Genomic DNA, 16,829 nt, shown 5'->3' with positions numbered 1-16,829 from the left:
TATAAAAAAAAAATCTAACATCTCCTCATTTTTTTTATATTTACTCTCTAACTTTTTTTAAATTTATAAAAAAAATATTTTTTTAAATTCAAAAAAAATATTACGGGCCGTGTTTGGCATGGCCCATCTTAAAATGGTCGGGCTAGCATGCGGGCGGGGCCTTGCTTGGCTCGTGGGTCTTGCCAGCCTAGGTCCTTATGGACCATGCTAGACCTAAGCTACGGGTCATAAAACCTCCAACTTAGTCTGACCTCCTTATATATATCGTATCTCGCACGATCTATTATTATAGCAAGTGGATCGGATTGGATTGTGTCGTGGGGGGTTGTGTCATGGGCTGTCTGGCCCAGTGCCCATGCCTATCCTCACGTTGTAACGTGTTCCGTTCTGCCAATTTCGTGAGACGCCATGCACCCTTCCAAGTTACAATGCTCTGCCACTCTCTGAGTAGTAACAAGACTGGTTAAAACATGACGTCATTTTCCTCAAACGACTAAATTCTTCCCCGTGCAAGTTATCGAGGCCCCATTTCACTAGTCGTCACATCATTTATAGATACCGAGTTAGATTTTTCCCCACACTGATAGGAGCTCTTCCTCTTTGGTGGATTGCAATTTCTGTTTCTTGAATCCACTTCAAGCTCGGTGGTTGCACTACCTTGGACAAAATATGCAAGTACAGAAGGAGTTGAAACGGTGACAGAGTGACCACTCAGCATGAGAACAACCAATTCCATGCTCGGTCTCTTCGTTCGGTCTTCCTGGACGCAGAGCAAACCCTGCATCTGGAGGCTTCTTGCCTATTGTACTGATCACCAAGGCTTCGATCCAGCAAATATAAAGCCTTCCGTGTGTTCCAGTGCTTCCATGCCTTCATTACATGCAAGCAAAATCAATATCCACAACTAGGCCTGTCTGATGCAATTTGTGCTACTAAATCATTGGTATATATCTTAGCATTGATTAGAGTAAGAGTATCAAGTGCTTACATAGCTTAGGAGATTCGCAGCATACCCTGATCCTTCAAAGTCATTGATTCGTCGACCAGTCACAATTTCTAGAACAAGAACTCCAAAGCTAAATACATCCGATTTTGTTGAGAGGTGTCCATGTATTGCATACTCTAGTGCCATGTACCCACAGCATACCACCGTAGAATAGTCATGTGTTGAAGCAACAGTATGTTCCTAACTAAAAGAAAAAATAGATATGTTACGCCCCTGATCCGAGATTGTGAGTCGAAGGTCATGGTAATCGCCGCATACTCATAAGAAACTCTTCTTATAAGCATGCAAGACATCTCATCATGATATCATAAACATAAAGCTAAATAAATTTCAATTATTAATGATCAAACTTTAGTTCAAATAACAAATCAAAACTCAGTGTCTAAAAAAAAAATAAATATTTGACAAAGTCAACATTAAAATAAAATCTTGCATCAATTTTTAAAAAAAATCTTAAATCAAATAAAGTAAGCTGACTTCATCTCTAATCGCACTTCCAATAAAAATCCCGCATCATACTAATTTTTTGAATCTGTAAAAAAAATAGAAAACTCATCATGAGCTAAATAGTCCAGTAAGCAATGTATACCTTTAACTGAATAAATCAGGCAATAATATTACACATATCAGTTTACTAATAATAACATAATAAATATATGAGTTCAAAAATTTATATTTTAATTCATTGCACTATCAAATATTCATATATAAATTTTCAATTCATCATAATTTTAAATTATGCTTGTCATCTTAAATTATCAAATTTCTTAAGTTCTTCTTATCAACTATGAACTATGACCATATTTTTTCTGTGGTAGGATCATAACATCGCATATTTTCTTGCGATAAGCTGTGAATCATCTGGCAGTAAAGTTCTTCAGAACTGCTGGTCTCGCTGGCGATATGTTGCTGGTCTCGCTGGTGACATAAATCCTCAAGACAAATCAATTGCCAACGTATTAATCCCTATTGGCGAGATCCTTTACATAATCAGGTTATCAATTCATAACATCTTTCAATTCATATGTTATTTAAATAATAATATAAATAAATAATATTTGAATCAATCAATCATATTATTCTTTATGATCATACATCATCATAATTAATTTCAACAAATATCTTCAATCATAATTAATTTCAACGAATATCTTCAATCATAATTAATTTCAACAAATATCTTCAATCATAAGCATACCATGAATTAATATGATTTAAATTTATAATTTATCAGATAAATTCAATAAAGATAAAATACTACTTACCTAAAAAAAAATCCAAACTATGGATCCTATAAATCCTGAAAATCTTCTTTGTACCTGGTATGTCAAAATATCATATTTTGATCAAAATTTCATCATAATTAAAATAAAATTCTTAAAATCTAATGTCCCTACATAGATTGACTAGGTGATAGCATCCATATTTTTGATTGGTCCATCTAAGCTATTAAAGAAAAACCCTTCTTTACTTTTTTTTTTCTTTTCCTTTTTCTTTTCTCTTTCCTCCTCTCTTCTTCTTCTTCCTTCGTTAAAACAGTACAAGGGACTGTGGTCCCCCATCTTCTCCATCCCAATCCCATGGAGGTCTCACCAGAACAGCGAGTGGGGGGTCCAACCCAGGGCGGCGCAGCCACAGCTCCATGTTCAGGTGCTCGCCGATGATGGACGGCACCAAGCAGCATCGAAAAAACCCAAGAACAAGGACGGTCGAAACAGGGGTTCCTGGATTTTAAATTTTTTCCAAAAAAATAGTAATAAATCAGTAGAAATCCTGATTTTTATCAAAAAGAATTGAGGAGAGGATTTTTTGATTCATTACCTTGCTCTTTGTGGTGTTTTTAGGCCACGAAATCATCGGCAAAAACCTTCAATCCGAGAGCAAGAAAACAGAGAAAATCGAGAGAAAGAGGAAGTGGAAGAGGGATTTTTTTGATTATTAATGAATGAGGAAGCGAGGGGCTTCCATTTTATAGAGGAGGGTTCAGATTTCACTAGGATTCAATCTCCTTTTTAGGGTAGGAAGAAGACTCTCAACGGGAGTCTTCTTCCTCCCGATAATTCTCTTTTTCTTTTGTTGGGCTTGGGCTTTGGGCTTGGGTCATAACATTCTTCTCCCCTAAAAAAAATTTCATCTACAAAATTTTTCATACCTGTGGTCTCGAAGAGCTGGAGATATTTCTGCTTCATTTCTTCTTCTAGTTCTGAAGTGGCTTCTCTTTTCAAATGTCAACTTCACTGTATCTTGGCATAGGAAATGTTACGATGCCTTAGCACTTATTCTTTACAGTCCACGATCCATACAGGATATTCTTCATATGATAGATCTTTTCTAACTTGCAAGGGTTCAAGTTCCACAATGTAACTTGGGTCTGGCAAATTTTCTTCCACATAGAAATATGAAAAACATCATGTACTCCAACAAGTGAAGGTGGTAAGGCAAGTCTATAAGCTACCTCATCAATTCTTTCCAAAATCTCGAATGGACCCACATATCTAGGATTCAATTTGCCACGAACGCCAAATCTTGAGATTCCTTTTGAAGGAGATACTTTGAGAAATACATGGTCACCAATTTGAAATTTTAATTTCTGTCTTCTATTATCTACATAATTTTTCTGTCTACTTTGTGCGCTCGAAGTCGTTCTTTGATTAATTGAATCTTCTCAACTACTTATTGAACAAGTTTGGAACCCAATATTCTTTGCTCGCCAATATCATCCTGGTGAATCGGTGATTGGCATCTTCTACCATATAATACTTTATAAGGTACCATACCAATGCTAGCCTGATAACTGTTATTATAAGCAAACTCAATCAAAGATAGATGCTCATCCCATGAACCTTTCATATTTAAAGTATAGGTTCTCAACATATCTTTTAAGATCTGAATAGTTCTCTCTGACTAGCCATCAGTTTGTAGATGAAAGGCTGTACTAAAGTTTAATTTTGTTTCCAATGCTTTGTGTAAGCTCTTTCAAAATTGTGATACAAATTTGGTATCTCGATCCGATACAATGGTCACTGAAATTCTATGTAGCCTTACAATTTCTTTCATATATAATTTTGCTAGTCTTTCTAAAATGAACCCAACTCTAATACGTAGAAAGTATGCAGGCTTGTCAATCTATCCACAATCACCCAAGCTGTATCATTATTACTTGGAGTCTTAGGTAGTCCAGTTACAAAATCCATAGTGATATATTTTCACTTTCATACTGAAATATCGAGGGGTTAAAGTAGTCTTGCGGGAATCTGATGTTCAGCTTTAACTTATTGACACACCAAACATTGAGCTACAAATTGAGCAATTTTTTCTTCATATTATTCCATCAGTATATTTCTTTTAAGTCTCTATACATCTTAGTACCTCCCGGATGGACTGTATAATCAGTCTGATGGGCTTCCTGAAGTATTTCTTATTTGAGTATTGAATCGTTGGGTATGCAAATTCTGTTTTCAAACCTCAATGAACCATCATCATATATCTTGAATTTGGATTGAACACCAACTTCCACTGAATCCCTTATTTTCATTAACTGTGGATCACCATTCTGGGTGACTTTAATTCTTTCAATAAGTGTTGGCTAAACCCTCATGTTGGCTAATCGTACTGCTGAGTCATATACTCGAATATCTAACTTTATTTTTTTATATTCTCCAATATTTGGCGTTCATGTGTGATTAAAATAGCCAAATTTCTTATAGATTTTCTACTAAGGGCATCAGCAACAACATTAGCTTTTCTGAGATAATAATGAATTGTTAAATCATAATCCTTCAATGGTTCTAACTACTTCTCTGTCTCATATTTAATTTTTTCAACATAAAAATATACTTCAAACTCTTATGATCGATAAACAATTCACATTGCATACCGTATAAATGATGTCTCCAGATTTTCAGGGCAAAAATCACTACGCTAGCTCCAAATCATGCGTCGGATAATTCTGTTCATATGGCTTCAATTGTCTTGAGGTGTAACCACTACCTTATCATGTTGCATTAATACATAGCCAAGTCCCTTTTTAGATGCATCACTATATATTGTGAATCTTTTATTTTCTATTGGTATAGTAAGGATAGGGGCTGAAATTAATCATTGTTTTAACTCTTGAAAATTTTGTTCACAATCCTTGGTCCACTCAAATGCAACCCTTTTTTGAGTAAGACGAGTCAAAGGTGCAGCTATGCAGGAGAATCCTTCTACAAATTATCTGTAATAACCTGTCATTCCCAGAAAAATCTGAATCTCAAAAATATTTATGGGTCTATTCCACTGCACCACAGTTTTCACTTTTATTGGATCCTCAGAAATTCTGTCTTTAGACATGATGTGTCCCAAAAAGGCTATTTTGTCCAACTAGAAGTTGCACTTCTTTAATTTGGCATAAAGCTTCTCTTTCTTTAATATTTATAGTACACACCGCAAATGTTCCTTATGTTCCAATTTGTTTCTTGAATATACCAAGATATCATCAATGAACATGACAATAAATTTATCGAGATAGGATTTGAATATTCTATTCATTAAATCCATGAAGGTCACTGGAGCATTGGTTAACCCAAATGGCATCACTAAAAATTCACAGTGTCCATAATGAGTTCTAAATGCAGTCTTTGATATGTCCTCTGCTTTGATTTTTAATTGATGATATCCTGAATGAAAATTAATTTTAGAAAAAATTGTGCACTTTGCAACTGATCAAACAAATCATCGATTGAAGTAGAAGATACTTATTTTTGATAGTAATTTTATTCAACTCCCTATAGTCAATACAAAGCCTTATACTTTCATCTTTTTTTTTCACAAACAAAACTGGAGCTCCTCAAGGAGATACACTGGGTCTTATAAAATTCTTATCCAACAAATCCTGTAACTGATCTTTTAACTCTTCAACTCATCCATGGGGGCCATTTGATAAGGGTTTTAGAAATCAGATCGGCATTGGGTGCCAACTCAATGGTAAATTCAATTTCTCTGTCCGGAGATAGTTCGGGTAAATCATCAATGAATACATCTGAAAATTCATTCACAATAGGAATATCATGTAACCTCAATTCATCATGTTCTATATTCTTTATCGATACTAGATAACCTCTACATCCCTTTCTTAGCATTTGTCTGGCTCGTACAAACAAAATGATACGTGGAGGGATGATTCCTGTACTTCAATCAAAACTAAATACTAATTCACCTGATATTTGAAAATTTACTCTCTTTCTATGACAATCTCCAAAGGCATAATAAATAGCAAGCTAATCCATTCCTAAAATGACATCAAGATCATGCATATCCAGGACCATCAAATCTGTCGTAATTCTTTTTTTCCTATTCTGATACTACATGACTTGCACATAGTTTCGGTACTCAAAATACCACCTACTGATATCTCAACATATAATTTAGTTTTCGTAGGTTCACATACTATATCATGTTGTCTAATAAAAGTGGAGGATATAAAGGAATGTGTAGTACCAAAATCAAACAAAATAGAAGCATAGATACCAGACACAGGAATAGTACCTATCACCACAGCATTGGAGGCCTGAGCATCCTGTTACGTGAGTGCATAAACTCTTCCTTGAGTTTTTGACTTTTGACCTCCATCCTTTATTTGAGTGGATCTATTCTCGTTTCTCTGGGGGCAATCTGTAATTTTGTATCCCTTTTGTCCACAGCTAAAACAAGAACCAGTATTTTATGGGTAATTAGAAGACTCATGATCTCTTCGGCCACATCTCGAACATCTAGCCACCTTATTCTCACAATTTTATCATTTGTTGGCTTCTTTGCTGGACCTTTATTGTTCTGATTTTATCCTTGAGTTCCACCAAATCTATTTCTCTTCTTCTGATTATGTTCTCTCTCAGCATGTGCTTCATTAATTTTCTTCTCAATTATTAAAGATTTATTCACAACTGCGGTATAAGTAGTTAACTCATAGGGTATAACTTGTTTTCTAATTTTCATCTTCAGCCCTATTTCAAATTTATGCACTCTATCTTGCTCCTCTCAACCAATCTTAGAACAAACTTGGCTAACTCCATAAATTTAGCTTCATACTCTGCAATGGATCTGTTTTCCTATTTTAAATGAGTGAACTCTTGCTCTTTCTGTATGCTGACACTTCGAGGAAAATACTTGTCAAAGAATTTGCCTTAAAATCTCTCCCATGTGAGTGGTATCCTATCATTTCATACTTTTGTTCAAATATCCACCATCAGTTGTATGCCTCACCTTGTAATAGATATGCTGTGTAGCGGATCTTCTCATCATCGTGATATTCTAGTACGGCAAATGTCTTCTCCATCTCCATAATCCAGTTGTCAGCTTTAATGGCTCGATGGTCCCTTTGAAGGCTGGAGGAGCCAGCTTCTTAAACTCCATGATGTTGTTCCTCTGCACTAGATATTCTCCATGTCCATGAGTCGGTGGAGGATGCTAATATGGCTGTGCATGTTGTTGTTGAAGCAACTGTTGCTATGTTTGCACTACTCTAACTAGGGTTTGCATTAACTGGGTAATATTCGGCTCTTCCTGCATCATCGAAGTATTTTCAGTAGGATCAATGATTCCTCCTGCTGAGAGGTGCCACTGTTCAGTTGGGGAGTATTGTCACCAAATAATTTGATGTCCTTCCTGCAGCTCTTTGAGTATTCTTCATTCGTCGTGGAGGCATATGACCTATATCAAATTGGGATGATAACTTATCCTTAATAAAGTTATAAATTTATTTAAGACAGGTCAGGTCATAATCATTACAAACTAACATCCCAATATCCTTAATATCTACCCATCACTTACTCATTCTATTCTACATATCTTTATCTATCTACTTATGCTCTGATACCATATAAATTGTCACGCCTCCGACTTGAGATTGTGAGTTGAAGGTTATGGCAACTGCGCATACTCATAAGAAACTCTTTCCATAAGCATGCAAGGCATCCTATCATGATATCATAAACATAAAGCTAAATAAATTTTAATTATTAATGGTCAAACCTTAGTTCAAATAAAAAATCAAAACTCAATGTCCAAAAAAAAATAAATATTTGACAAAATCAACATTAAAATAAAATCTTGTATCAATTCTAAAAAATTCTAAATCAAATAAAGTAAGCTAACTTCGTCTCTAATCGCACTCCAATAGAAATCCCGATCACACTAATTTTTTGAATCTATAAAAAAAATAAAAAACTCATCATGAGCTAAATAGCCGAGTAAGCAATATATACCTTTAACTGAATAAATCAGGCAATAATATTACACATATCAGTTTACTGATAATAATATATAAATATATGAGTTCAAAATTTTATATTTTAATTCATTACACTATCAAATATTCATATATAAATTTTTAATTCATCATAATTTCAAATTATGCTTGTTATCTCAAATTATCAAATTTTTAAGTTCTTCTTATCAACTATGAACTATGATACATTTTTTCTGTGGTAGGATCATAACACTACGTATCTTCTTACAATAAGCTGCGAATCATCTGATAGTAAAGTCTTTCGAAACCATTGGTCTCGCTGGCGATTTGTTGCTGGTCTCACTGGTGACATGTCGCTGGTCTCGCTGACGACATAAATCTTCAGGACAAATCAATTGCCAACGTATCAACCCCATTGGTGGGATCCTTTACATAGTCAGGTTGTCAATTCATAACATCTTCAATTCATGTATTATTTTAATAATAATATAAATAAATGATATTCAAGTCAATCAATCATATTATTCTTTATGATCATACATCATCATAATTATTTTCAACAAATATCTTCAATCATAATTAATTTTAATGAATATCTTCAATCATAATTAATTTCAATAAATATCTTCAATCATAATTAATTTCAACAAATATGTTCGATCATAAGTATATCATGAATTAATATGATTCAAACTTATAATTTATTAGATAAATTCAGTAGAGATAAAATACTACTTATCTCAAAAGAAATCCAAACTATAGATCCTATAAACCCTGAAAATCTTCTGAATATGGTATGTCAAAATATCATATTTTGATCAAAATTTCATCATAACTAAAATAAAATTTTTAAAATCCAATGTCCCCACATGGATTGACCAGAAGCGTCCAAGATTTTTGATTGGTGGTATTAAAGAAAAACCCTTCTTTACTTTTTTTTTTCTCTTTTTCTTTTTCTTTTCTCTTTCCTCCTCTCTTCTTCTTCTTCCTTCGTTAAAACAGAACAGGGGACCGTGGTCCCCTTTCTTCTCTGTCCCAATCCCATGGAGGTCTCGCCGGAACGGCGAGTGGGGGGGTCCAACCCAGGGCGGCACAGCTGTGGCTCCATGTTCAGGTGCTCGCTGACGATGGACAGCACCAGACAGCGCCGGAAAAACCCAAGAACCAGGACGGCCAAAACAGGGGTTCCCAGATTCCGAATTTTTTCCAAAAAAAACAGCAATAAATCGGTAGAAATCCTTATTTTTAATCAAAAGGAATTGAAGAGAGGATTCTTTGTTTCAGTACCTTGCTCTTTGTGGTGTTTTTAGGCACGAAATCGCTGGCAAAAGCCTTCAATCCGAGAGCAAGGAAACAGGGAAAATCAGGAGAAAGAGAAAGTGGAAGAGGGATTTTTCCGATTATTGATGAATGAGAAAGCGAGGGGTTACGTTTTATAGAGGAGGGTTCGGATTTCACTCGGATTCAATCTCTTTTTAGGGTAGGAAGAAGACTCAACGGGAGTCTTCTTCCTCCCGATAATTCCCCTGTTTTTCTTTTTTTTGGTTGGGCTTGGGCTTTGGGCTTGGGTCATAACAAGATATCTTGTAATCAAGCGAAATATTGATTGAAATGCATAAATAAATATTGATTGAAATGCATAAATAAATAAGGACTGTAACATACTGTCCCAGCAATTCGGCTAGCAATTCCTCGTGTTTTGTCTTCATCAAAGAGCTTCGCTAAACCAAAATCTGAAATCTTAGGGTTGATGCACTAATCTAGCAAAACATTATTTGTTTTCAGATCCCAATGAAAAATCTTGAGTGGAGAATCTTGATGAAGATAAAGAAGCCCTCTTGCAATCCCTTCAATAATATTGTACCGCCTTCCCCAGTCTAGCAGTCTATTTTTCATGGGATCTATTCCAATGAAGTTAAAACCTAGTCAGTGCACGTAATTATGTCATAAGGTTCAATTTTTAAAAACAGTTAAATACAGCATGAGATTCTTGTCTTAATGCAACATTATCCTTTTTCTAACAGAATCAATATTTGGTAAAAAACAATAACATAAGAATCATTGAGCAAGATTCTGGAAAATGAGAGTTGACCAGATTTTAAGCAGGTAATAGTACGTACACATCATTAGGACTTCATATGCCCCTCAAAATAGAGGCTAAACTAGTATCCATGCTTACCTGTACAATCCTAACGTTTTATATCCTAATTTGGACTTTGTAGAATAACTTTGGCTTACATGTAAAAAATTCACCTATTTAGATCTAACCTTCTGTTAGTACCACAGCAAAATTGTTAGTGGAAGTAGTGTTGGTTGTAATCTAACATAAAATGCAGACTGCCTTGACCGTTGATCAACCAAAAAAAAAGAATAGACTAGAAGGCTGAGCAATGACCCAGCAGCTCATCATCTGCATGAAACCAAAAACCAAACATAAAGCAGAGCCTCCAAGAAGCAATATCTAACATGAAATAAAGGAACTGGCTTTTATGATAAAGAATCTGCCATCCAGGAGAGAATAAGCAATGACTCCATTCCATATAAGTTTCTTATCAAGTCTACTAGAATTAGTTCCTTGATTGTTATCAAAGAACAGTTCACTTAGAGATGAAGTAGGACATTAACAAGGTAAACTCTGCCCCAACCAAAAATCTGAAGGACACAAAAGGAATAAAATTCATGTCAACCGTGACAATAATACGATATGAAAGATCACTATATTTTTTAATAGAATTGCTAAAATAGTGATATTTATAGTCTATGCCTGATTTGGATGTATCTTTCATACTTCCAACCTAAATTCTCTGGAGAAACATGCATGCACATACTTATTACTATCAGGAGCTAAAACATGAGGGAACTAGGACCAAATTTCAAGTTAGAACCAATAGTCCTACCATAAGATGGAGGCTCAACACCAATGATCCAAACCATTAGATATGATCTTCTACCTAGAACCTATTTACATACCAAAAATCATATGATTTGATGCCCCCAGGTTTATGCAGGAGCAGTCAAATACACGTATTTTATTGTCTTATTTAAACTCTTCACGTTTGACAAATTGATGCATAGGCTAGTGCCTCCAAATCATATTATTTTTTGGTGATTACATCCAATGGCTCAGATCATCAATATCGAACTCTCATCTTTCAGCAAAGACTGATTAAATTGGACTTGAATCTGGTTGACTGGATCGATCCTAGTCCACCTCGAAAAAGAAATAAAATTATATGATCTTCTACATAGCAAAGGCTAGTGAAAAATACATGGTATAGTGATACGTAAGGTCCTGGTCATATTACTTCTTTGTAGTAAAACTAGTTGCATTTTCAACCTGTAAAGAGTGTAAGATTTTCTTATGAGAGAAGATGCAAGCACTGCATACCAAATAAAAATTTGTCAAGGCTTCTGTTGCATAGAAATTCGTAGACTAGTAGCCTTTCTTCCTGTTCTAAGCAGCATCCCAATAGCCTCACAAGATTTTATGCTGAAGCTAAGCATGGAAAACAACCTCATTTTTAAACTCCAAGAGCCCTTGCCTGGAACCTGCTGAAAGTCTTTTCACAGCTATTTCCTGGCTATTTGGTAGCACCCCCTTTTGCAAAGTCAAAATAACAGAAGAAAACATTTATGTTTAATTCAAACTGGATGGAGACTAACCATAATGTAAATTAGATGTCTAGTAGCCAATAGAGTACTCCGTTTTCTTATAAACTGATCCAAAACCACCTTCTCCAAGCTTATTTGTATGGGAAAAGTTATTGGTGGCAGTTCTAGTTGTACTCAAGTCAAATAATAGAGTTCCAACGTTTTTGTCCTCCTCATCTCCAATATCTGGTTGTCCTGACATATGTTTTACATCAAAATCATGAATTTGATTTGAGCATTTAACAAAAAACAATGTGCATATATTCTTCTTTGATGTTTAAATTAAAAAAAGAAAATGGCGGATACTTAATAAATTTGTAAATTTGGTCCTCCTCAAACAAATGAAAATGGCAGACAAGATAATCAGCATAACAAACGTGGAGACAACAAGAAGAACAATAATCACTGCATTGTTCTTTCTTCCTTAACCAAAATGATCATAATGTTTTAGAATAATAGATATGCCTATCTCATTGATGAGAATTTTACAACTTATCAATTATTGCTTACAAACTACCACTACTAAACTACGAGTGATGGTCAATATGTCGAGGTGATCATGCTATGTGCAGTAGTTGAAAAATAACTAACACAATTGTTAATGTGGCTTGAATTTTGGATATTTTTTATGGGCTCGAACTATGACCCGATCCAAAAAGCCTGCGTTGTGACCTGAATGAAATTTTTGGGAGGTCTGTGGTGGTAGTGGAGGGCATGGGCCGATAGGCCCGTGCTTGAAGCCCACCACTGACCTCATTAGGGGTGCGGGGGGCAACCCCCCCGCGGTAATATTATACTTTCTACCAATCTCGGCAGTTTTGTGAGAGACGTTTGGGAAATCAAATTGCGGCTCGGGTTTGAAAAGTTCTGAGTGATTGTAACTCTCTTTTCATCATAGTGGAATTTTTCTCCGTATCTTGCCCGTGGACGTAGGTTTTCAACTGAACCACGTAAATCCTGTGTTTATTTTTTCTTCTCTTCTTATTTTGTGTGATTGTACGAATCTGTGTGTGCCCTATATTTGTGCTTGTTGTAACAACAATAGCATGCCCTATGATAACCTGGACCAGCTGCACGAATTTAAAGAGGCCAAAAGAGGCAAAATAAAAACACATTGAAGAAGACTACAATTGAATCCAAGAAGAAGCCAAAGTTCTAGGGCAATTCAATTCTAGAGCTCTTTACAAATAGCCCTCACATCCCCTTGTGACCCTCTACTAGCAAACATCAAGCCTCTTTCTCTCTCTTTTCTCCTATTCATGTCACGACCTCTCGTGCTTTCACCTACCGAAAATCGGAGCTATTGGCACCACCAGAGCCAAGGTAAAACCCTGGTCATCCTTCTCTCTCTCTTCCCCTTCTTCTTTTAGCCTTCAGCATTGCCGCCGGCAAGCAGGCTAAGACCCGAAAAGACTGAGCCAAGAAAGGCCCCTATTCGGCCTCTCTTTTTTTCTCTTTTTGCTGGTCAGCCTATTGTCGTCTGCCGTCCATCAGTGCCACCCATCATCGGCCACACCCTACCACTCGTCGTTGTTCCTCCAGCCACTAGCCACCATGCCCGCTTCCTCCCTTGTTCAGCCAAAGAAGGAAAGAAGAAAGAAAGAAAAAGAAAAAAAAAAGAAAAAGAAGGGAAAGAGAGAGAAGAGGAGAGAGAAGAGTTCTCTCTCTCTTCTTCTCTCTAGGGTTCTCTCCTTACTCCCTCTTTTCCTCTCTATCTCAGCCATGGATCCCAGTGTGAACCTAAGATGATTTTTCCAAAAGAGACCTGAATCACTTGGATATATATGGAGTATGTCAATCCTAGTCCACCTCTTATCAGATATTCATAGAATCTGATCATTATTAACCCCTATTGAATCACCTTGGCATGATCCTTAATCATCTTGATCATGGTTTCTTTTTTTTTCGGAGATACGAAGACTCTCTCTCCACTTTCTCTCTATACTTTCTTTTTCTAGGAAGACATGCACCTTAGAATAAAGCCCCATCTTTCTGCTCTAGGGATCCAAGTTGACCCCGACAAGATGACCTCAAGTCGCTTTAATGCATTGGTAGTCTATTGGATCGATCATCTGATCAGCAACATTCTTTTATTATTATTTAATTAATTAAAATAAAATTTATTATGATTTAATATTTTAAATAAGATTAACTAATTTTTTTATTAAAGTCTGAAGATTTAAAACAAATAAGATAAGTGAATCTTACACTCCTTATTTATTTTTAAATTATTATATTTTCTATGCATATGATTCGTTACTGATGAAATCATATTTTTATAAAATAAGGATCAGCATATGTGATATGAAAAGTATATTTTATTATGACTAATGATTCTATAAATATATTTTATAAAAATAGTATGTTTATAAGTATGAATTTTATGATTTTTTCATCTATGTATATATATATTTTAAGAAAAAGATATAAAGATTCTTAAGGCTCTTAGATAGCTATGTATGAATCTATAGAATTAAAAAATTAACATCTGAAGCTAGCATCCATACGAATATAAGCCTACCAGTGGGTATAAAGTTGGTACATAAAATAAGAACTTTATTGATTAATAATACTGATCCTATCATGGCTATAAGTAACCATAGCATGAATATCTGTGAGCTATATTTTGAAACATCATATAAATGCATGACAAGAATGATTTACGAATCATATTTACGAAATATTCATGATTTATGTATGTATGATTGTCTTTATGACTTATTTTATTACATGCCCTATGAAATATTTTATTTTATAATATCTATTATTTTTTAAATATTATATTATCATGAAAAAATTGATGCTTAATCCGAAAAAGAAGCATAGATTTTACTTACTAAGACAGTGTAGCTCATACCTCTTTATTTTTTCTTTTTTTTATAGAAGAATAAGATTAAAAATGATAGAGGATCCAGGCTTGGGGGTCTGCGTAGCAAGCTTATAAATTTTATAGCTGAAACTTAGCTTATTGGATGATCATGACTTATAGTTAATTATTTATAAATTTTGAGATATAAGTTTAGTGTTTAATTTTAGATTTAGATACTCTGAACTAATCTTGATTTAATGATTCGATGAATGATGGAATGAATTTTTTTTATATTTTATTTATGATAGATTTTAGCTGATTATGATTGATAAACTTCATGTTATCAAGAGCGATATCTCTTAATAATATAGTCGTATTATGTCTCAAATTTGGAGTGATATTTTATAATATTAGAGCAATAGGTTTAATCATGGATAGAACTTAAAGTCCAATAATAGATAATTAGGTCCTATTTAGCTAGATTGTATTAGATTAAATGAGAGTAAATAAGTTTTCTTAGAGTTCATGTTGCTTATTTAAGGAAGCTGAATAATACTAATATTTTTGATAGGTAATAATGAAGAACAACAAAGATGAAATCTTAGCAAACCTTGCCACTAGGAGAAGAGAAGCAAGAATGACTACAAGGAAAGATGCCAACTAGTCAGTTGAACAGGCTCCTAATGTGCTAGCCACTCAAGCAGATATTATTAAAGTTTGCAAAGTGGTGGTTCAGCTTCTTCAACAACAATAGCAGACAAAGCTACTCCTCGACCTACACCATCTTTAGAGTTGTATTATCAGAGATTTAGAAGGCTCAATCCATCATTATTTGAGGGTGGACCTGACTCTCTAGTTGCAAAGATTTGGATTCAAAAAATAGAAAAGATGTTTAAGCTGGCCATACCCATGCTGAAAGAAAATGCTAAGTTTGGTGGACTACAATAAAAACTACATAGCGATGAATATATTTTCATCACAAATGCCCTTATTAGCGACAAAAATATTTTCATCGCTAAAAGTTTTTAAAAATTTGATTTTAAAAGAAAATATTTAATTAAATTAATAATGATGAAAATATTTTTATCACTATTAATCTATTATTTATTAGCGATATTAAATTTTATTGTAAATATTTTTTTTTATGACTAAAATTTTTCATCATAAATAGTTTTTGAGAAAATAAATTTTTTTAACGACGAAAATTTTTCATCCCAAATAAATGATTATTTGCAATAAATTTTTTTTTTCATCGTAAAATATTATCAATGACGTGATTATTGACGATGAAATATTAGCGACAAAAATTTTGTCGTTAATAACTATTAGCAACAAAAATAGGTTATTAGCGATGAAAAATTTTCGTCGCTAATAACCTGCTTTGTTGTAGTGTACATATGGGAATGTTAATAACTAACTGACATGGGAGGAGTTCAAAATAATATTTTATGATCAATATTTTTTGAATCAATAAAATTAGTAAAAAAAATGAGTTATTTGCTTTAAGACAGAAAGTTAATACGATAGTATTGGAGTATGCAAATAAATTCAACGAGTTAGGCCATTTCTGACCCCAGCTCATGGACTCCAAAAGCTGCAAAGCTAATGGATTTAAGCAAGGTTTCAGACACAAGATTCAGTCTTATTTGTCTTTTTATCTTTTTAATGATTATAAAGATGTACTAGAATGAGCTTTGAAAATAGAATCTGAAATAAAAAAATTGGAATAGGAGAGGAGTAATAAAAAAAGATCGAGACCAGTAGGAAATCTAAGTGACTGATAGAAAATTTCACTAATAACTCAGATAATAATAAAGAAGCTATGAACTATGAATATTGTGGTAAACATCATTATAGATCTTGTCTCAAAAAGCTATGAGCATGCTTTTTATGCAGCAAAGTAGGACATATGGCATGAGATTGTCTTGTTAAGAAAAAGAATAGTTTAAAGTTTTCCAACTAGCTAGTAGATCAAAAATAACAAAGAAATGTATGGGTGTTCGCTGTAATCCAGCAGTATACCAGTGCAAGTAATCAAGTACTTATAGGTACCATTCTAGTCGATCCATTGATGCTTATGTGCGATTTGATTACAAGTTTTCTCAATCCTTTGTGTCTTCCAAGTTTAACTACATATT

General features: G+C 34.2%; 1 pseudogene; it reads right to left on the bottom strand.

Annotated features, from left to right (window-relative positions):
- Positions 1-365: 365 nt before the first annotated feature.
- Positions 366-12,084, bottom strand: LOC140858768 (cysteine-rich receptor-like protein kinase 8; annotated as a pseudogene).
- Between the last annotated feature and the right edge of the window lie 4,745 nt (positions 12,085-16,829).

Source organism: Elaeis guineensis, chromosome 6 (genome assembly GCF_000442705.2).
Source record: "Elaeis guineensis isolate ETL-2024a chromosome 6, EG11, whole genome shotgun sequence".
Classification (NCBI taxonomy): Eukaryota; Viridiplantae; Streptophyta; class Magnoliopsida; order Arecales; family Arecaceae; genus Elaeis; species Elaeis guineensis.
The sequence above is the reverse complement of the archived record's forward strand: the minus strand, read 5'-3'. Positions and strand labels throughout refer to the sequence as shown.